Source organism: Prionailurus bengalensis, chromosome B1 (assembly GCF_016509475.1).
Source record: "Prionailurus bengalensis isolate Pbe53 chromosome B1, Fcat_Pben_1.1_paternal_pri, whole genome shotgun sequence".
Classification (NCBI taxonomy): Eukaryota; Metazoa; Chordata; class Mammalia; order Carnivora; family Felidae; genus Prionailurus; species Prionailurus bengalensis.
The window spans coordinates 15691405-15712900 of record NC_057344.1 but is presented as its reverse complement, the minus strand read 5'-3'; the positions used below and the strand labels follow the sequence as shown (position 1 = coordinate 15712900).

General features: G+C 47.3%; 1 protein-coding gene across 4 annotated transcripts in view; it reads left to right on the top strand.

Moving 5' to 3' along the window:
- Positions 1-4866: 4866 nt before the first annotated feature.
- The window catches only part of ACSL1 (acyl-CoA synthetase long chain family member 1), a 72319-nt gene continuing 55689 nt past the window's right edge, over positions 4867-21496 (top strand). For 2 of the 4 annotated variants that reach the window (XM_043558538.1, XM_043558516.1), the window contains exon 1: positions 4867-4974. The gene's annotated coding sequence lies outside the window, so the exon portion shown is untranslated. Of the gene's footprint in view, positions 4975-5479; positions 5612-7562; positions 7813-21496 lie in introns of those variants that run through there. The other 2 variants (XM_043558521.1, XM_043558530.1) reach the window with 2 other exon arrangements.

Genomic DNA, 21496 nt, shown 5'->3' with positions numbered 1-21496 from the left:
ACTGGACAATCATGTGTGTTTTCAGATTGACCAATGAACTATTTCCTTGGCTAATACTCCCCAAAGCATGATTTTTTCCTGTGGAAACATGATTTCTTCTGTGAAAACAGAAGGAGCACAGGACTAGAGGGATGGGGAGGGAAAAGGTGTCACGACAATATATTCCTCGGAATGTAGGATATTGGATTTATTTTGGTCACAAGAGTGGAGGGCAGGCTTCCTTCCTCTTTCAGCTCTAATATTTTCAAACTTATCTGTATCCATTTGCACCTTTTTCTCTCCAGTCCCAGCAAAATGTGTTTTCCTTCGCTAGAAGCTAATGACATTAGCTGCTTTTCAAAACATTTGCCTCTCATCCCTTTAAACACAGGGTGTCCCTCCACCAACAGAACTATAAATTAAATATTCTTTGATTCTATTTTCACTTTAGCTAATATGTTTCTTCTTTACTTTCTTTTTTTTTAACGTTTATTTATTTTTGAGAGACAGAGAGACAGAACCCGAGCAGGGGAGGGGCAGAGAAAGAGGGTGACACAGAATCCCAAGCAGGCTCCAGGCTCTGAGCTGTCCGCACAGAGCCAGACGCGGGACTCGAACTCACTGACCGTGAGATCATGACCTGAGCTGAAGTCAGAGGCTCAACCAACTGAGCCACCCAGGTGCCCCTGTTTCTTCTTTACTTTCTTAAATTGAGATATGGTTGACTTGATCGATATAGAGAACATATATTAGTGACAGATGTCCAGCATAATGATTCCATATCTGTATATTGTGAAATGATCACCAAAATAAATCTTTAACATCCACTACTTTTACTATATTTTGTGTAATCTCAGATGCATATTTTTCCAGATTTTAATCTCTCTGGCATCAGGATGTACAGTAGACTTTTTGCAATATGGCCACTGTCGTTCCTCTCCTTGAATCCATGTCCTTGGGTAATCCTTTCCCACATGGATACTTGACTTAGTCATGTGACTTGCTTCAGCCAATGGAATAGCGGCAAACACAAAGCAAGCCAAAGTTTGAAAAGCCATTGTACGCTGGGGCTTATCCCCTTTGCAGAGCTTGGAGCCCTGAGGCCACCATTTTAGGACGGATGAACTGCTTACTGGAGTGGACATGTAGAAGAGAACCAAGGGACCCCAGCAAATATCCTGACATCCAAGTGAGTGAGGCCATTCGTGAGCCATCCAGCCCATATATCCACCAGCTGACTGGCTGCAAGAGAGAGCTCAGGAGAGACCAGCAGGGGAACTACCTGGTTGAACCAGCCCAAGTGCCAAGCCACAAAATCATGAGCTAATAAATGATTGTTTTTTTAAGCCGCTAAATTTTACAGTGATTTGCTATGCAGTAAAAGCTAAGCAGTACACAGTACATCTTCCAGCTGATGATGTCATAATTATAATGGGAAGCATTTTTTTTTCTTTCTCAGGGATACATAAGATAATGGTGCATCTTACAATTGATTGTGACTTAGATCAGATGCAATACAGTATTATATGCACTTGGCAGGTAAGAAAGCTAGGGATCAGAAGGTTTCTTGCCCGAGGTCTGGAACCAGTAAGTTGTGGAATTTGAATCCATGCTGTCCGACTCCAGGCCTTTGCTCTTACCCTGCAAGCACTTCCATCCACCTGGATGGGGGAGTGTCTGGAGAGCTGGTTGGTAGGAAAGCAGAGATAGGTTATGAAGGGCATCTTAGAAGTTCTTGTAAAGAGTTTGATTTTGACAACGAAGAGCTAGTTGAATTGGAAGATTGGAGTACTTATAATTTATTTGACATTGACTGAATACAATATTCATACCACCTCAAGAAACAGAAAGTCATGTTGTGGGGCTGCAGGGTAGAGTCTGGAAGGCCTGGAGTTGTCCAACAACTCACCCAGTATGAAGAGGGGTGTACCCATGGAAGTTACTGCCTACACAGCTGCGGACTAACTCTCCCTCGTAAAGTTAATGAAGTCAGTGGATCAAGTGCACTTGAACAATAAAAGGGGTGGGGAGAAGGGAGGACTATGGCTTAATTAGGGCCACTGGAGACCATGTGATAATCAGTAGTTACAGAGCAACATCTGTTTGGTGGAAATATCTCAGATTTCCCAGCAAATCTGAGATTAATGGCATACAGTGCCTGCTCTCTAGGTACTTACATCTCCTGGGGGAAATGGATATACGCCTAATGTAGATGTAACCTCAAAATAGACTGAGTGACAAGCACCCAGCCACTGATGCCAACCCCTTCTTTAACCATCCACTTACCAAGGTCTGGAATTTAAAGCCCATTGGCCACTAATAACTGATGTGGCTACACTTCAGATGACCATGCTCAAAAGCAGTAGATATAGAAGATCAATAATTGTCACAACTCTGCAGTTGGCAATCACAAGTGGGAGATTTTGAGACAAGGTCATTGTCAACCTGTCCCTCAGCATGTCCCAAAAAAGACTTTGACTCTCTTTAGCTTTTCTGGAAGGTTGACCAATCAATTTTAGAGAGCTATAGATTTGGATCTAGCCAGAATTAGCCACAGAAGTTTAATCGAGCCAAAATGGGGCCAAGAATAAGAAGAGAGACTCAAACTTCTATTAGGAATTTTGTCCCACTGCAACATCCCATTTGGCTCCTGTTCGGTTGGCTACAGAAGTGTTTGGGAAAAAAGAAGGTGGAAAAGAGGCTTAAGACTGGATTTCTACCGGGGCACCTGGGTGGCTCAGTCGGTTGAGTGTCCGACTTCAGCTCAGGTCACGATCTTGCTGTCTGTGAGTTCAAGCCCTGCGTCGGGCTCTGTGCTGACAGCTGAGAGCCTGGAGCCTTCTTGGGATTCTGTGTCTCCCTCTCTCTCTGTGTGCCTTGCCCGCTCACACTGTCTCTCAAAAATGAATAAATGTTAAAAAAATTTTTAAAAAAAGACTAGGTTTCTACCTCTCCCGGAGTCACAAAATGGAGCCCCCAACTATGGAGTACAGAACCTTTATTTAATGACAAAACTGAGATCATGGGCTGTCAGTCCCAACAACATCCTTCTGAGGTAGGTCCCATTCTTCCTGTCTTACAGAGGGTGAGACGGGCCTTGCTGCCCAACTCCAAAGCTTATGTGGCTTAGGTGCTCAACCACCATGCAATACTGCTTACCTTCAAAGTCTTTATCTGGTGGTCACAGGACAACGCCATCAAGTGTGAAACTTTTTGAGATGACAAGGGAGATACGTTTTTTAAAAAAGTGTTAGCACTGAAAGGGACCTGAGAAGTTAGTCTAGTCCTCTTATTTCCAGAGGAGAAACCTGAACTTGCCGCTGTACATCACACAGCAGCTCTACCACAGAGAGTAGGAATTGAGATGTAATCCCTGGTTGTGTGCCTCTCCTATGCTAGGGCCTTAAATTATCTGCACTAGAGCTAGAAATCAGGGAAGGGCATGCCAGTTGGAAGAAACGTGTCTTGGAGGGGGAAGGGACAGGGAAGACAGTTAGTGACAGCTGTCACGTGTTGTGGGGTTGAATTGTGTTCCCTTCTCCCTCAGAAGGAACCAACCGCACCCACACCTTGATTTTGAAGCTCTTGGCTCTAGAACCGTGAGACAATACATTTCTGTTTAAGCTACCTGGTTTGTGACACCGTGTCATGGCAGGTTACAAACCAATACAGCACAGAACTTGGACGTGCCTATGGAGAGGCGGAAGGACCAGTTAGAGAAGCAAGAGAAAAAAAAAGAAGAGGCTCAAATGATGAAATCATGGGTGAGGAGAGAGAGATCTGAGCAGAGAAACCAAGTGGAAAGCAATAAAAACGAAAGTGGAGTACATTTCTAATTTTAGATGGAGAGCCTATGTGTAGAAGGGGATCTCGGAGAACTGAGCGGTTACAGAGGCCACTGGAGTGTGGGTGGCCCTCACCACTGCTGTCCTGGGGTACCTGGCACACTTTGGGAGGTAAGTCCTTGAGATATTAGTTGCTCCAGGGAACCCAATAAGCTTGAGGTGTCCCGGGAGCTCAGGCTCACAAAAACGTAAGTATCAGTCCAGTCCAGTGGTTATTATGTGCCTATGCTGTGGAAGCAGATTGCATGAGTTCCAAGAGTACTTTCGCCCTCACTAGCATTCAGCCTCTGTGCCTGAGTTCATTCCAAATGGCCAACGCAGGGATGCAGAACCCCTCAAAACCACAGCCACTGCTGAGCAGGATATACAGGCCCCAAGAACTTGGCAGGTGAATACTGCCCTTGAGCAATATCAAGCCTGCATTCTGCTCTCACTATACCCGGTTTGATTTGTTCAACGTTGCTTCACGACCAGGGCATTGCAGAAGTCCAGACAAGAGTGTTCCCAGCCAAAGACTATGGCGAAACTCCATGTGAAAACCGTGGTGAAATCGGGCTAAAAGGGGTCGTGCATGTGGATGACAAAAAAAAAAAAAAAAAAAGACAAAGGAAGACCTCTGGTCACCAGGATCCCGCCCCCGCCCCTGCTCCCGCATTAATCCTTGCCCGCCTAGAAGTCAGCAAGGCAGGCAATTGGGGGAGGAAAATGACAAAGGGCGTCTGCCGGTCCTCATGGCAACGGGACCCCAGGGCTGGCCGGGCTTCTAGGTTGAAGCTCTACAATATACCCTTTGCCCTTCCACAGATTCGCTATGAAATCGAAGGCAGGAGAAGCGACTCTCCCTGAGTTTGCTCGCCGCCTCCCTGCACCCGCCAGCAGTCAGCCCGGCACGCGCGCACCCAGAAGGGAGATGGGCGCGCGTCGGAGGCGGGGCTTGAGAGCGGAGGCGGGGCCTGGGGCCGGGGCGGAGCCAGCGGGGCGGGAGCGGCTGGCGCACCCGCAGCAGCTTGGCTCCGCGGCGGCTGAGGCTGGGGCGCAGCCAGGGCGCAGCGACTACGGCGGCGCCCTTAAATAGCATCCGGAGTCGGCGCTGGGCAGGCAGTGGGCTGAGGTGACAGCCGGCGGCGTAGCGGCCCGGCCAGCCGAGGAGGTGAGTGCTTTTGCCGCCGGGAGCCGCGTTTTTTCCGGCTGCGGCGCCGGTGGTCTCGGCGGAGGCGCTGGGCTGAGGCTGCTCCGCCGGCCCGAGCCCGGGAGGCGACGGCCGCGGCGGAGACGCGTGAGCCACCCCTCGACTCCCGGGGACGTTCCGCTTTTCCGGCCTCTGCCCTCGGTTCCCCTTCTCCCGGCAGCGGAGGCCTTCGGGCCGCCAGAGCCCGCCGCCGCTTCCTGTGCCTGAGCCGGGGATGCCCGGCCGCCGTTTCCCGCGGGCTGCGCGGGCGCGGGGGCTGGTGCACGGCGGGGTCCGGGTGACGCGCGCCGCGGGACCGGCCTCTGGTTTGTGTGACGGCGGGGACCCGCCCGTCCCGGAAGCCGGACCCCGAGCTTCAGATGCGAGGGATGGTCCAGCGGGGCCGGGGCGCCTGTCCCCGTGACAGGGTTTTTGAGGCGCATTCGGACCGCGCCTGAAAGCGTCGGAGCCGGAACGTCCTGCTGCCTCGGCGTGATGGTGGCCCCTGCGCGGAGCGCTTGTAGGAGGGTCGAATGCAGCCTCAAAAGCCGGTTGCTAAAAGGAGAAATTCTCGCGGTGTCTCTGGAGGAGTGCCCATAGCCGTGTTGGAGTCACTGATGTAAGAAGCCTGGTGTTTTTTGAAATTAGGAAGCAGCGATGATACCTATCGTCTTGTAGCCTGGGAAAGTGGTGGTAAAGGACTTGAATGGTCACGTGGACTAGAACCTAGAGACCGACACTTATCAGTGTGTATTTACAATCGCAGATCCCTTCCCCACCCCACCTACTTACAAGGTGATGGAGCTTAATTAAGACCATTGTAGAAGTGCTGTTTGCCTTTTAAAGTTAACAGTTCTGAGCATCTTCTTGATACAGGAGCATCCAAAGTGCCCCCCGACTGTCAGTACCCTTTCTTTTATTTTTCGTCTTTGCTTAGCATGAGAAAAACATGAAATGTCATAGTGTCTGACACAAATTTCACCTGTGTTTATCTCGCTGTAAACAGTTATTTGCTTAACACAAACAAAAAGTCAATCGAAAGTTTCTGGTTGACTCTGCATTTTCAAGTGGCCATGGCAGGTTCAATGGGCACATTAGTGGACTTGAGGAGGTGGAACTTTTAAAGGAAATCTTGCTTCCCATCAGCATGGAGCCGGTCTTCTGAGATGAGATGTTCTTTCTTGCCTTCACTCAACTGGGAGAATCCCTTCCCAGTCTGAAACTTGACTCCTTATTTGTGATAGGTCTGCGTTAAACAAAAGTCTTTCATGAGCTAAGATTCTAGGACTAGGAAAAAATCTCCAAAAGTAGCCAACCTCATACCTCCCTTCCTCCCTTCAAATAGTGTAGGCATATTATGGACCTCTGTTTTATGCATTTACTGTGAACAGAAAAAAACTTTTTTTTTTTTTTTAAATCACCCTTCCCTCACAATTATAAGCATTTTGACTTATTTCCTTCCTGGCTCTGTTATGCATATTTTGGCAATATTTTCATTATTATTGCAGGCAGCCTGACTCAAAAGAGATCTCTGAGCTTTTTCACTTGGGGTGTTTAAGAGATAGCTAATTGTGACAAGCGCAGGTTGGGACAGGTTTCGGTTTATATCATAGAGGTATTTTCCTAGCTACCTCTCTTTCAGATGAAGTTTGAAATAACTGAAAGCATTCTCACATGCCACAGGCCTTACTATGTCTTTCGTTTTTGATGTTAGCTGGCTTGTGGAAAATGTTCAGAGGAGGGGCTGGGGAGAGACCAGGTTGTTCTCTCATCACAGCTGGGGATTTCTCCTCTCTCCCTTCAAGTTTCACTTTTCTGGAAAGAGCAAGACTATAAGAATACTAGTAATTTCTAGATGTTGAGACTCCATAACCCGAGATGAATATGTATAATTTTTTTTTTAATTTTTTTTTCAACGTTTTTATTTTTATTTTTGGGACAGAGAGAGACAGAGCATGAACGGGGGAGGGGCAGAGAGAGAGGGAGACACACAATCGGAAACAGGCTCCAGGCTCTGAGCCATCATCAGCCCAGAGCCCGACATGGGGCTCGAACTCCCGGACCGCGAGATCGTGACCTGGCTGAAGCCGGACGCTTAACCGACTGCGCCACCCAGGCGCCCCAATATGTATAATTTTTAAGGGCAGTTGCTGAATGTATCGGGCAGGTTTGCCTCATAAAGCATGAGCTCCTTATTCTTCTGCACATACCGACTTTCGTATCCAAATACTGTTAAGTTAGAATCCATTAATAACGTTTTATGAACAGTATTGTCCGGATGATGCAATGGGATAGACTCTTGTGTTAAAAAATACAGAGGAACTTCCTTTAAGGCAGCTCCGAGCTATTGGTATCCTGTGGCCTTACTTGAAATCTTGGGATTCAAGCCTTTCTCTCTCGCAGGCAGGTTCGTCAGGAGGTAGACTGTAGGTGCACAGTGTTTACTGCAGGTGGTCAGTCCAAGTTGGCGGTCAGACAAACCCATCAGGATCATTTGTCTTTGGCACTCATGCCTAGAGACAAAGTCTCCTTGAACAGAGCTGATCTGAAGCTGCACGTGGTTAGGTTTAATTTTCAACATTGTAGTACTTGAAGGGGCTCTGAGAGCTTTTACAGAAACACGTTTGGAAAGCGCACAAGCTAGAAAGTGGAGGCAATTTACCAGTGTTTGTGGCTGCAACTCCAAGATTGTCCTTTTATCTCCAATTCCTTACCGAAAATGCCCAGATGACAGCTCAACAGGAATTTCTAGTTTGTGTGAGCCCAAAGTGATACATAATTTGAAAAAATTGACAAGAGGAAGCTATTGCGTAATCGGTGGTATGTTACTTTCTCTGCTTTTTCTTTACATCCCGACAACGACAACGTTTAGAAGTTCTTGGCTGAGTTGTAGACAATGTCGAATTTGGTTTGTTGTAACTTTTGTGCAATTCCGAGGAGAGAATGAAATATGGAGCCTTTCTTGAAACATGGCTGGCTTGGAGGGAGGGCACATTCTTTGGACGAAAGCTTAGGTGTAGGTGAGTGCTCTCTTCCCCTGTGCTGCCTGCCTAGAAGAATGCATTTGGCTGGAGGCACAAAGAAAATCCAAGATTTCAAAACTGGTGGCTCTGTGTAGGTACCTGGGCTAATTCTCTTTATGAGAATTTTTCAAGTTTTAAATGAAATTTGAAAGCTATCTAACACCTAATTCAAAACCATTTGCCTCAGAAAACCTACATATGTGTGTGTATGTATATGTATATAAAATATAAAATTATAAAAAGTTTAGCATGTAAATGTGAAAGTATTTATAATAGGAATATATGCTTTTATAAGAATTATATTAACATAGGAATATTATGTATTATATACTTTTTACATTATAACACGAACCTCTGCTTCTAGAAAATTTGGGAACTATAAAAAAAGGTCTTCAAGAGACTAGATGCTATTAACCTTTTTGTGTATTTCCTTTTAGTGTTTTTCTAAACAACTTTTTTTGTACTTTAAGCATACAGTTTTAATTGAAGATAAAAATTTTGATGATTTAAAAAATTTCTTAATGTTTCTAAAAAAATTTTTTTAACATTTTGTTTTTGAAAGACAGAGAGAGACAGAGCCCGATTGGGGGAGGGGCAGAGAGCGAGGGAGACAGAATCTGAAGCAGGCTCCAGGCTCTGAGCTGTCAGCCCAGAGCCTGACGCGGGGCTCGAACTCACAAACCAGATCATGACGTGAGCCACAGTCCAACGCTTAACTGACTGAGCCACCTAGGCTCTCCTGATAGTTTAATTTTAATCACCTAAGTTATATTGTGAGCATTCTTCCATGTTGTTACCTTCTCCAAAACTAAGTTTTGAGAATGGCTGCATAATGTGGTGTAAGGGATATGTTCCAATTTACTTACCCTTCTCCTCCTGTTGGATATTTAAGAACAACTGTGTCAGAACAGTTTGCCAAGCCTCTTTTGTATTTCATGTATCTTTTGGAAAAATTAAGGCATGTTCTGCTTTAAAACTGTTGACACTGGCAATGATTTGAAAATTATTTTTGTTAGTGAATGGTTTTAATGAACTTTTGGGTTCATGTGTTCTAGCGCAAAGCTGTCGCTTTTTGGATTTCATGGTCTGGAAAGATAAATGGAAAAAATGAGGGCATCAAAGGAGGAAACGTGGATTGACATTTATACCATTTCCTCTTTCTGGAAGGACTTCTGATAAATGTATTATCTGTCCCTTTGCACAGTTTTGGCGGAGGAAGAAATTGGTACTTTCCCCTCAGGTTGGTGGTGAGAGAAATGTGCATATATCTAAGGCCCAAATACCTCGAACACTGTTTATTCTTTAAATAACCAGAGTAAAGAGAAGGTTGCTACAGAGACTAGTTTCTCCCTCAGGGCTCAGCCATCAGCTACGAAGCAGGGTCTGTGAGCTGACTGAGACAGTGGCCACAGCCCGGCAGGGGCAGGCTCAGGACGTGAAAGGTGATGATAACAGCCAACAGTCCAAGGCGCTGTTCTCAGTGCTTCTGATATCGTGTGAATTCAGTTAATCCTCCCTGCAAGGTAGGTCCTGCTATTATCCCTGCTTTACAAAAGATAAAAGAATAAAGGCAGGAATGAAGTTGCCCAAACCAGGATTTGAACCTACACAAGTCAGACTTCGGGGCCTGAGCTCCTAATTGGTTGGCTCAACTGCCTCCCTAGAGCTTGAAAGGTTCTTAGCCCAGGAGTGTCAGCAAAGTTCCAGGTTACCTAGCTAGTGGCAAGACAGGACAGAAGTGGTTCTTTTTCCGTGTTGTTGTTCCTTGATATCTCCTGGCCTCATTTTTACACTCTGTCCTGTACCACCAGAGCGCTGAAATGACAACAAATTTTGATTCAGCTTGCTTCAGTGAGTGACAAGATCACCTGGTCCAGAGCTATGACTTTCTAGAGAATTAAAGAGTTAAAGGCTTTGCCTGCCCTTGGTCGCATTAAGACTGGTGAACCGTCGAGGTGCACGGGTAATGCATCAAGTGTGTGGCAGGAAGAGAGGGTGTGGCTGGGAACAGGGACCCACGCTCCGCAGAGATGGTCGAGCCACTCACTTAAGTAAGAGATTGGTCTCACCGTGGCACATAGGTTTGCTTCTTGCTGTGCATCTCGGGTTACTTTTACCAAAAATAGACTTTCTCAGCATGTTAGAGACAAGAGAACAGAATTGTGAGTTTTCAGGGTTTGGAGGCATAGTGTTGTATCGCCTACTGGATATGGGTGCCTTTTTTCTAGGACAGTTTTAGGCAGAACCCCAAGGTACGGAATAAAAGCAGAGCTGCTGTGGTTGAAGGGGGCAGGGGCGGGAACCCCAGCTCCCACATATATACTTGCTTCCTGAGTCACCTTTGTCTGCGGCACTTCTAAATATCCCAGGCTCCCTGAACATCGAAATAGCATAACTTGCTCCCTTGTAGACACAGTAATCGTTGTGCAGGTCATGGGTGATTTAGCCCAGGTTACACAACCTGTGTTCCCCTCTGGCCATGATACCCAGTAGAGTTTGTTCCTGGGCCCCGGGCCTGTTCGGAGAATGACCAGATCTCAGTGTACTTCTTGTTTTGTGCCCTGCAGTCGACCTATCTTCACTTACTCTGTACAGTATTGCACAACATACACCAATTTTTCCTCAACGTCACTGTCCAAACCATAGCCTGTCACCTCTCTGGTTGAGACAATAGAGACCCCTCATTGAAAAAAGAGGGAGAGAATGATGACTTTCCTTAATGAAGAACTCTCTGATTGAATCCCTCCTCTGCCCAGAAGCCTTCCGGGGCTCCCTCTATAAGGTCCCAAGTCTTTATTTAGCTTGGCTCTTGGGAGCTTCTAGAGTCTGGTTCCAACCTGCTGTTTCCTGTGCCTGTCCCAAACCACCCACATCCCGGGACTTTTGGAAAGCAGACTCTGGGAGCACGGGATTGCACCAAGGTCTGTGCATCCCAAGAATCTATCCGTGAGCTCTCTCTTTGGCCTGAGTGGCCTTCCCATGTCCTGGAAGGGCCTCATGGACCCTGTGCAATTACTGTGGCCTGTCTGCAATGACATTCCTCATTCCAGCCTCCTTCCTCGTGGACCTGCTCCTCAGAGACTCTGGATCCCTCACTGGAACCCTAGGCTAACGTTCAGCTGGCTGAGATGTGCCAGCAGCCGCAGTGGTGGTTAAAATGCTGAAATTCTCCCATATTGGTTAGGAATAGCTGCTACTCCAAGTGCCCCCACCCCTAATTCAGATTCTGAAGGGTTGGTGCCTGGTCCATCCAAGGATCTCCTGAACCCATTCTGGGGCAGTGGCCTACTTCTTTCTGGATCGGTTGATACCTGGCTGTACTGGTTATTCGTGTTATGAATGGCACCCCCCTCTCTCCTTCATTTGCCTTTTCATGTGAGCATATCTTGCTTCCTCATATAGACTCCCCAGCCGCATTCTAAGCTCTGGGCATGTAGGAGACCTAGTCATTATCTTTTGCATGTTTTCAGCAGCATTTAACGTGGCACCTTAACTGCTAGCAAGCACTTAATATTGTCTGATGTCCAGTTGAGACCAGGAGACATTCAGACAGTCAGGTGTCCTGTAGAAGGGGATCGCTGACAAGAATATACATTTCAGTGTTCCAAATTTGTAAATTATGATGCTGCGCAAAACTGAGATCTTGCAGCAAAGATCAAGGTATCGAAAATCACTAGACCAAGCCTGTGCTTTCGTTGGGTTGAACTTAGTGTTTAGGAGTACAGCCGTGGTGTCTCTTTCAGGGTACTTTCAGAGAGGTTTCAACAGCAGGTGGTTGTAGGCTTTGCGGGATGTGGAAGGGAAGCAGATCAGTGTCAAGTTCTAGATAATCTTACATAACTGTACCGTCGTCTTCATTTACCTGGTATTCCTCCTTAAAATCATACCTTGTTTCTGTGCTACTAGTGAAATGGTCAAATAGCTGTTTGTTCCTTCTGTAGGACAATTACCCGCATTGTTCCTCAGGCACGCTTCCAAGGTGCCCCAGAATGTGGGGCTGGCAGGGAACTTGCCTGTCAAGCAGTCCAACCAACCACCTCACGGGAGGACGGAACCGAGATTCAGAGAGGTGTGGCTGAGAGCCCAGAGACAGGGTAGACTCTGAAGACAGAGCCAGCCTGTGCTGCCCTCTTCGGACAGGAATCAGAGATGAGCGCCATTGAGGCTGGCACCCCTCTAAAGTGTAGGCAGACTGAACATCCCTGGCCCGTGAGGCAGGGGCTGAAGCTTTGGGCTGCCGTGGCCCTGCAACCTTGATTCTCCTTCCTCCAGACTAGCTGGCCCAGCCCCCTCGGGCTCTCAGGCTTGGGCCAGGTGACTTCACTGCCAGTGTCCTGCCCGCTCCAACTCCTTTCCCTCACGAAGTTGTTGATTACCTCTGTCTCCCTCTTAGACGGAAAGTCTGTGTGCAAGCACTATTACACTGCCCCCTAGCGGCGGCAAGCTTTTGGGGGGGGGGTGCTCCAGTTCTTGTTTTTAATGTTTATTTATTTTGAGAGAGACAGAGAGAACGAGTGGGAGAGGGGCAGAGAGAGAGGGAGAGAGAGAATCCCAGGCAGGCTCCATGCTCAGCGTGGAGTCCGACTCAGGGCTCGATCTCACAAACTGTGAGATCAGGACCTGAGCCAATCGCAAGACTCAGACACTTAACTGACTAAGCCACCCAGGCACCCCTGCAATTAGCACTTTTATTTGTTGCCTCCCAGAGTCAAGAACTGACAGAGACTCTAGCCAGGCAGGTGCCCAGAGAAGCTGCAAGAACTGCTCAGTCGTCCCAAAATGGGGCCCATGTGGCCCGTGGCGGAGGTAGGCCATCCAGGGTGCAGGGTGGGTATATTAGAACTACTACAGATACTCATTTTTTAGCCTAAATTCATATATGTGTATTTTATAATGTTCAGAAAATATTTGCAAATGTCTAGAGTTTATAAATGTAGTTACATATTAAGAGGCATTTATTGATTAGTTGGGATGCATTATAAAAAGCTCAGAGAACCGGAAAATTAACTCCTTCTCTACCAACAGCATGGCAAGATACCTCTGAATGCCACTTGGAAAAAAAAAAAAAAGAGCAAGAGAACTCAGTTTGTCAGTTAAGGGGGAATCGAAACTCCTTTGCGAAACTAGGTTGTGATTGATGTCAAATTGGTCTCGAAGTGAGGTGGTATCTTATTGTGGTGGTGATTTGTATTTCCCTGATAACGTAGAGCATATTTTCACGTGTCTGTTAGCCATCTGGATGTCTTTGGCAAAGTGTCTAGTTATGTCTTCTGCCCATTTCTTCACTGGATCATTTGTTTTTTGGATGTTGAGTTTGCTAAGTTCTTCATAGACTTTTGGATACTAACCCTTTACCCAGTATGTCATTTGAAGAGCCCAAATGCCCATCGATGGACTAATGGATACAGAAGATGTGGTGTACATATGCAGTGGAATACTACTCGGCGATCAAAAAGAATGAAATCTTGCCATTCGCAACAACATGGACGGAGCTAGAGTGTGTTATGCTAAGTGAAATGAGTCAGCCGGAGAAAGACAAACATCGTATGATTTCACTCATATGTGGAACTTGAGAAACACAACAGATGAACATAGGGGGAGGGAAGGAAAAATAAGACAAAAACAGAGAGGGAGGCAAACCATGAGGGAGTCTTAAATACAGAGAACAAACCTGAGGGTTGCCGGAGGGGAGGTACGTCGGGGGGCATGGGCTAAATGGGTGACAGACATTAAGGAGGGCACTTGTTGGCATGAGCCCTGGGTGTTGTAAGTGATGAATCCCTGGGTTCTACTGAAACCAATATGACACTGTATGTGAACTAACTTGAACTTAGAGATAAATTTAAAAATTTTTGAAAAGTGGTCTTGGACTTCAGGAGAGTCGTGTTAAATCCAGAGTATATTTTGACTTTGGACCCAAAGCTTGAAAACGCAGAAGCCTTAAAATCAGGACAAAGATTTTATTTTATTTTCTGATTTATTCACTACTGTGTCTCCTGAGATGGGAGCAGTGTTTGATATGGAGTGCTCTGTAAATCTCAGACTGAACATATAAACCTTTCTTTGTGTGACAATCAAATATCATGCTGGGTGTAGCACCTCGAGTCAATATTTAGGTTGGCTTTCTTTGTTGAACGTTTAGTCACTTAGCAGGAAGCAGCATGTGGATGTGCTAGTCAGTTTTACTCCCCGCAAATCGTTCCCCAAACCGCAGGACCATAGCGCCGAATGGGCCTCAGAAGTGTCACCTGAATAGTAAGATGTTTGGGATTTGCTTTAAAAAAAAAAAATTTTTTTTTTAATGGATGTAGAATGAGACAATATTAGCAAAGTGTTGATCCTGGGAAAGCCGAAGCTAGGGTCATGGGCATATGGGGGTTTGTTTTCCTATTCTATGTACTTTTAAATCCACGTGGACATTTTCATAATAAAATATAAACAAAACGGGGGCGCCTGGGTGGCGCAGTCGGTTAAGCGTCCGACTTCAGCCAGGTCACGATCTCGCAGTCCGTGAGTTCGAGCCCCGCGTCGGGCTCTGGGCTGATGATGGCTCGGAGCCTGGAGCCTGTTTCCGATTCTGTGTCTCCCTCTCTCTCTGCCCCTCCCCCGTTCATGCTCTGTCTCTCTCTGTCCCAAAAATAAATAAACGTTGAAAAAAAAAATTTAAAAAAAAATATATAAACAAAACGTACGGGGAAAGTAGACCTCAAGCTAGTGTCACATGTTCCAAGTAGGTAACAGCCAGATGAGACCATCTCTTTGTCTTCCTTTCCTTCTTTTAAACGCCAGGTCGTTACTCTACAGTCCTCTGCAACTTGTTGGATTTGTTAGGTTTTCAGCCTCCCGCGGGCCACCCACTCTTCCCATGGTTCCCCACACCCTTGGAGTTATTCCAGCCCCGCCCTTTTCCCTCTTCCTGCAGTGGGCTTAATCCTGCAACTCTTTCTCTATTTCACGTGCTGCTTCCCCCGACACCACCAACGTCTTCCCCAGAGCTGACGAAATCGAAAAGTCGGAACGGGGTCCCAGGCTCTTTCAAAGGCTCTGTTCTGTCTTGAGGAGGCCCACAGCCTAAGCATATTTGGTGGGCTCCCTTCATCTCTGCTGTTTAGGGACACAACAGTTCCACGCTGAAATCTGTAAACCCTCAAAAGCGTCCCCATGTGTGAGTGGCCGACCTTCCTCTCTGGGTAGAGGTCTGTCTATGTTCTATCTCCTACTTAACCCTGTGCCGCTAAGCCGGTCCACTAGTTTGTCAGTCCCTCTGAAACCGCGATCTATTTTAAGAGGTGTAAGTAACTCTACCCAACCTTGTGTCCTTTCAGCCTTCTTATCCAGGTCACTGCTATCTGATCGTGGTGACCTCTGCGAGCAAGGACTGGGCCTTGTTCTTCGCTGTCTCCTGCACCAGGCCTCACCCTGGCGGGGACATGGGACTCTCAGCAAACTACACCCCGCTGCATGGGGACAAGCTCCTGCAGCTAACGGCTGCTTAGCCCGGGCGGAGGCAGGGCATCCTCCACCCCGGTTTGTGGCTCTGTCGTTCCTAACTGCCAGCCGCCCCTGCCCCAGCACCGGCCGGCACGAGCTGGCTCTCAGGGCATTTCACCCCCACCACCTGCCTCTGGCTGCTTCCACCTGGCCCTCTAGCCGGCCCTCCCATCGCACTCTGGTTCATCCATAGTGTTCTCTCCCTCCCGGAGCCCTCCGCCACTTACTTCTTCACTTTTCGTCTAGATAGTTAGGTTAACTCTTTCTCGCAGGTGTGCTTGTTCACTGATACCCTAAACTCGTTGAAGGCAGAGGAAACACCGCAAATGCTGTTGGACTCCTGTTTGGGAGAGAGGGAAAGTGGGGTTTTTTTCCCTGTGATTTTGTTCATTAGCAGTGGAACCTTTCTCAAAGGTGCCCTTACGTGGAAGTGCCCACATAGCTGGTCAGGGCCCAACACGGACGGTGGGAGCCTCGGGATGGACTTTCTGGGCAGGGCTTCCACCCCATCTGTCGTTCTCCTAGAAGGACAGGTTGCCGCCCGAGGCCGTTTATGCAGCAGGTGGGAAATACATAAATACAAGAGGAAATGAACCGAATTGACCTAGTTATATCTTCCTTATCTTGAGAAATAAAAAAAAAAAATAACAAAATAATAACAGCAAAGTACATAGTAGAATAATAAAATCATAAATACCCAAATGCCACAGCAAGAATTAACAGTTTTTTTCCTTAATTTTATTTATTTATTTATTTATTTATTTATTTATTTATTTTGAGGGGAGGGAGGAGTGACAGAGAGAGAAGGAGAGAGACAGAGAATCCCCAGCAGGCTCCGCACTGTCAGCACAGAGCCGGACGGGGCTCAAACTCACAAACCATGAGATCATGACCTGAACCGAAATCGAGAGTCGGTTGCTTAACCGACTGAGCTACCCAGGCGTCCCTAGAATTGGCAGTTTCTAACAGTTCTTTTCTCTCTGTGTCGTGCTGTCATCTGGAGTTTCTGGGTGGCGGTGGAATCCTGTTGTTCAGTCCTGAACGTCAGGGGTGTGTCACCATCTTTTGCCTTCTCTGGCCTTGTCTTGGAAATGCTCCATGGTGTCAGTGATTGAAGGGGGCACACATTTCCTCTATTCCCGTCCTTTCTTTATCCCCACGGAGGCCCACACAGGCAGCGACGAAGCTAGCTCAAGATTTTTGTTGCCCACCAGGGGCACCGCCGGGACCTGAAACAACCAGATTGTTACGTCTGAGCCTACCTCCTACTCGTCCTGTTTTGTCTCCTTCCGTATTCACTCCTAAAAGTGACTAGTCTGGGACAAAACATCCGGAGGGACCCTGGGACTTAGGTACCCTCTCTGTGTGCGGTTTCTCAAACAAAGGGACCCTACTCCCCATTTCCAGGGCCCTGAGTGGACAGGAGTTCCTGCCTCACGGGGTCTGGCTCTGGCTATTGTAAAAGGACATTCGTCCTCTTAACTATTAAGTTCTTCTCCACCTCCCAGGAAGAGGAGCCTCCTGCTTCCTGCCTTGCTTTGTGGTTTCCCAGAGGCCGAGAAGATGGAGAGTCTGTTGTGGACTATTTTCATGGCAACAGAAAATTTATTTCCTTCTCTAGCTATGGTCATAATAGGCTGTACATAATGGGCCGTACCCCCCGGACCATGGCGTCGTGTTCTCTAATACACAGTCCTACAGACATAATTAGGTCTCTTCCTGGGCCAGATGTCAGCTGAGATAACATGCCTTGTTGGATTCACTTGGTGAGTTAACAAGTGGGGAGCCGGACCCACAGAAGCCTCTTCAGAAGGATTGGGTCAACCTAGCAAACTGGTCTTGTCTCCATTAGCTGAAGTGAGGCTGACTGGCTGAGGTCACCCATTTTGCCCAAGCCTGCCCCTTCTCCGACCAAGAAATGTCCCTGCCTCATCTAAGTGACTTCTGAGAACTCACTTAACAGTGTTAGCAGTGTTTGAAGGCCAACGGAAACACCTTGCTTCTCTTAAGAGGTTTTTTTTTTTTTTTTTCAATAGAAACTTTCCCCCGTGAATCCATGCCACTCACATAACCTGGATGTCTTCGCTGGGCATGTCCAAACTAGAATTATCACTTCCCCAATTGGCTGGACATGGCAGGTCTTCGTGTCTACGCTGAAGAGAGAAGGGAGGAGAGCCAGATGGCTCCCCCCCCCCCCCCCGCCCTCTGGAGAATGCTGGGCAAGTCATATTTGTAGCATCCCTTACCGCTCAGATGGCCACCCACCCGGTGCTCGTGCTCGGTGTTCGGGGAGTCTCTGAGGGCTCTCCTCACCGCAGTCCCACCATTGCTCTCTAGCTCCTGGGATGCTTCTCTGGTTTAGAGGATTCTCTTTTCTGTCATAGAATAGTCACTTCTAGACGTTGGTGGCCAGCCAGGTATCAAGCCCTGGGCTCAAGCCCTCCTTCTGGCATTTGCACTTCTACTCAAGAGAGGTATTTGTTTACCCTCTTCCCCTTCTTGTGGGCAACCTTGATCTTTCAAAAAGTAATCCACAGTCTCCTGTCTGAATATTTGTCTACACATCTGCTAAGGAGACAGAGGCTCCTTGCCCTTAGATGACCTTGAGGTGACATTATATAGAAGTGTAACAGTTTGAGAAATGAAAAACATCATGGGAAGATGGGCAAGAGAGTTTTGCTTTTTTTAAGTTATCATTACTGACTTCAGGAGTAGAACGTAGTAACTGATCACTTACGTAAAACACCCAGTGCTCATCACAACAAGGGGCAAGGGAGTATTTTTACGTAGCCTTTAAATCAGTGTCTTGCAAGCTTTTTCTTTTCCCCTCCACATCACCTAGGAGGTGCTGCTTACTCCTTTCTAGCACAATGGCTCGCAGCAGCAGCAGCAGCAGCAGCAGCGTGGGGTGTACAGGGAGAATGCTAAAGTTTAGAAATGTTTCAAATACCTCCTTGCTCTTTGGAGAATCACTGTTCTATAAATACACCCTCCTGGGGCCTGTAGCAGAAAACTGGTCAGAATCACAGAGGGTCGTTCCTAACTCAGTAACTGTTCATGAAGCACCTGTTCTGGGCAAGGCAGTATGTCCAGCATCAGGGGCCTATGAAGACAGATGGGAAGGGGCCCTGGCCCCAGGCGAGAGAAGCATCTATGTAAGAGAAGCAGACGCTCAACATAAGTGTAAAATAGGAGATGCTAAGGGTCACGCAAGGGCTACAGATAACATATTCCTGGAGTTCAGGACTGCCTCTGACTGAGGAGGTCACGTAAGGATTTATTAGAGCAACTGAACTATTTGGGTCGGTTTGGACATGTTATTAAGACAGGGCTCGGGAGGAGGCCGTAAGGGAAGGAGACCCCAAGGTTGGAGAATGCAGCGTGGGCGTGGAGGCATGGGGAGACTTTCTGGTAGACTCTTGGAACGGGCCAGAGCTCCACCCTGGGATACTGGCCCTCCCAGCCTTGTTGAGGCAGGGAGCCGGAGGGGAGCTCGCCCAGAGATGCGTGGGGAGATGATGGGCCGGTCCACTCGCACAAGGAGGCTTCCAGGACCCTGGGAAGCTGCCTACAAACCGTCTTCCAGCCTCCCCCACCGCTTTGCTCCTCATTGTTCCACTGGTCAATCTCCCGGGGCTCAAAAACCCAGCCCTCCGACTCCGACTCTTTTTTTCCACTTACATGCACTGAGTTACTAAATCCTATTTTGTTTTGTTTTGTTTTTTTTTTTAGCGATTAAAAATGCCTTATCGTAAAGTAGGCATAACATAAAATTTACCAGTTTTGCCACTTTTAAGCATACAGTTCATTGGCATTCATTACATTATCGATATTGTGTAACTGTCACCGTTACCGAGTTCCAGAATTTTTCATCATCCCCAACACAAACTGTGTACCTGTGAAGCAATAACTCCCCTTTCCCCTCCCACCCTCCACTCCTGTAGCTTCCATTTCTGTCTCTTTGAATTTGCCTCATCGAAGTCCCTGGAACACATATAACGTTTTGTAGGTTCATCCAGCTTATGGCCTGTATCAGAATCTCCTTCTTTTTTTTTTTTTTTTTTTTTTTTAAGGCGGAGGGATATCCCATCGCCTGCACAGGTCACATTTCGTCTGTATCCCTCCATCGCTTGGTGGACATTGGGATTCAGATCCTGGCTTTTTATTTTTTTTATTTTATTTTTTTATTTTTTTATTTTTTTTCAATGTTTTCATTTATTTTGGGGACAGAGAGAGACAGAGCATGAACGGGGGAGGGGCAGAGAGAGAGGGAGACACAGAATCGGAAACAGGCTCCAGGCTCCGAGCCATCAGCCCAGAGCCTGACGCGGGGCTCGAACTCACGGACCGCGAGATCGTGACCTGGTTGAAGTCGGACGCTTATCTGACTGCGCCACCCAGGCGCCCCAGATCCTGGCTTTTTAAAGCTCTGTCTGTCCCAGCTTCTTGGCATCCTCTTCATCGCCTTGCACCTTCGTCTGCATTTGAACCACCGTGTGCCTCGGTGACAGGCCTGCCTCTTACGGTCCATAAGCTTTGCCTTCGGTCCTGGCCTCTGGTCTTGTTCTTGTGTGGGCCTGGGGCAGGACACCTGACTTCTCCTACGCAGTCTCCTGTCTTTGAGTCGAAGCTAATGAGGACTCCGTACAGTAAGGACCGTTAGGAGGATGACATTTCGTCATGTGTCTAATTACTCAGCACGGTGCCTGATACACAGCAAGTGCTTAGCAAACGGTGGCTCTTAAAGAAAGCGCAATTTCAAGCTGATTTTTTCCTTCCTTTCTCCTACCCAGTGGAATCCTGTCACTTGTTCCAGATTACCTGCCCAAAAATCCTAGAGCTGAGGTGGGGAGTTGCTTCTGGCCGTCCCGTCCTATCCCCAGAGCCCGAAGTGGAGCTCACGTTCTTGGGCCTCCCTCATCCTGCGAGGACCGGCTCACTTTTGCTTTCTGCATGCAGCAATCCTTGAGAGCGTGTGACCTCTCTCAGAATTTCTTGTGCACTTACTGCCACCTCGTTTTGCACTGTTTTGTGTGTATATTTGTGTTACTTTTTTGACTTCCAAGCCTCACGAATGGGGTCTGCCAGTTTTTCACGGTTTGTACCCACATTTGAATGTTAAGTAATGCACCTGCACCCAAGAGAGGGTGAGGATTTTCCGACAACCCTCTTGTAGTCATCATGGGTCCCTGAGGCTTTCATTTTGTGGGGGTGTCCTCTTGGTCACTTCCTTTTGAACACCATCAGGTAGAGAAGGCACCTTTCCTGAAACCGCCTCGTTCTCAGAAAGGCCAACTAAGTGAATTCAACTTTTCCTGAGCAAAGGAATTTAACACTAGCTGGGTTGCTATTTCTGGAGGCTTGACCTTACAAAGGCAAAAGTGGCTGGCTCTAGGGATGCCTGAGACCCTGTGTGAAGAAGTGTGTTCAAAGAATTTTAATAAAATATCAGGGAAATGTAAGTAGGGAAAGAGCACACATTTCTAAAGTAATTTATTTTGTCACGTGACTTCAATAGATATGTAATTTAATAAATACAGAAGCTGTTATGGGTAGACTTTGACCGTTGCATCTAAGCCCTACAAGTTTACCCATTCAAGTTGGGCATCCCCAAGTTGGAATCTAATTACTTGGGGGCATATATGGGAGTCGTGGCTTGGTGGCCAATATGAACAGGTGAGGTATGGCCCTAATATTACTGGTTAGAAAATTAGTCTCGCCTTCTGCTTACCTTTACAGTTTTTTATTAAGTTTATTTCTTTATTTTGAGAGAGAGAGAGCGTGCACGTGTGCGCATGAGTGGGGGTGGGGTAGAGAGGGAAGGAGAGAGAGAAAATCGCAAGCAGGCTCTGTGCTGTCGGCACCGAGCCAAACACGGGGCTCGAACCCACAAACCACGAGATCATGACCTGAGCCGAAATCAAGAGTCGGATGCTTAACCGACTGAGCCACCTAAGCATCCCCCTGCTTACCTTTAAAAGCTTTGTGTC